The sequence below is a fragment of the Ixodes scapularis genome, unplaced genomic scaffold (assembly GCF_016920785.2).
Source record: "Ixodes scapularis isolate PalLabHiFi unplaced genomic scaffold, ASM1692078v2 PGA_scaffold1__304_contigs__length_218370807, whole genome shotgun sequence".
Classification (NCBI taxonomy): Eukaryota; Metazoa; Arthropoda; class Arachnida; order Ixodida; family Ixodidae; genus Ixodes; species Ixodes scapularis.
Genome location: NW_024609846.1, coordinates 124,115,727 through 124,117,036, shown reverse-complemented (window position 1 = coordinate 124,117,036; position 1,310 = coordinate 124,115,727).

Genomic DNA, 1,310 nt, shown 5'->3' with positions numbered 1-1,310 from the left:
ACTAGAAGTGGTGACTAGAGCATGTGATTAGAAGTGAACAAACAAGAGTATATATTGTGACGGCTTGAAGCTGAGCCATACTTACTTGCTACAATACCTTTATTGGAAGAAGGCATGCTTTGCTTTAACTTTGGAAAACATTTACATTATAGTTGTCCTTGTGCTGGCCGTCTAGATGCCCCTCCATGCTTGTGCTTATAGTTGTGCTTCAATTGAAGACTTCTATGGTATCTTCATGGTGCATGTAAGGGCAGCTTGAAATAAAGAGCAAAGGGATTCGAAATCAATACACAATCACAACAAATTGTATATGACATACATGGTTAAAGAAAGCGAGCAACATAGCTTGCCAAATAGCCTACCTCCCCACCTTTCTACTCTACATGACATGTAAAATAAACCTCCCATAAATTGAACCAAAGTAAAAATTTGCATCAATTTGAATACCCCATACAACAAGTGCTTGAGAAATGAAACAAGCAAATTAGAATTGCACAACTATTCAGTGATATTAAGCACATTAAACTGAGCCAGATCTCCCTTAGTGTACACAGTAGGCTCGTGATAATTCAAAATCTGATATTTAATACTTCTGGTTAAGTCAAACAATTTTCAAAACTTGGGCTGTCCCGCTACTTTTTCAATGTATTTATAAGCCGCTTCACTCGAACAGCGTTTTCGTGTAATTCATACTTTTTGTTCTCGCGGCACCGTTGAGCAGACTTCTTTCTGAGCACCGGTGCACTGCGGAGAAGTAACACCCGTGGAGCTTGCTTCCGCTGATGTTGCTTTTCCGCGGTGCAACATGGCTTGGTAAGAAGCGTGTGCTCAACAGGGCTAAAGCAGAGCAGAGCCATATACTGAAAGAGGGCGAGGGTGAAAAGGGGAAAGGGCTACCGGCGCTTTCCCCCTTACAAGCTAAAACAGCAATTATCACAAGAAAACTTGCACACACCTTGCAAGCGTACCCCGTGATCATTGACGGTACAGCGTTAAGTTCGGTGCGCGCTCCATTCACAAAATGTTCCGAGCACAGTTGAGAGGATGGCGTTAGGGAAAGGTCTTTTTGGTTTACGGACGCAACCCATTGCCGCCGGAGATCGGGGTCATTTGGAAACAGCTGCACTCACCTTGCCGGATTCCAGGGAAGCTACATGGGTCCTCGGACAGTATTCAATGCTTTTTGACATTATTTGTGTACCCTATAACCGAGCAATGGTGCCCCGATGACCGGGGAACTGTCGCCATCCATGCCCGTGGCTCTAATTAAGTTTGGGAGTTTAATACATAGAAGAAAGTGTGAACGAAGT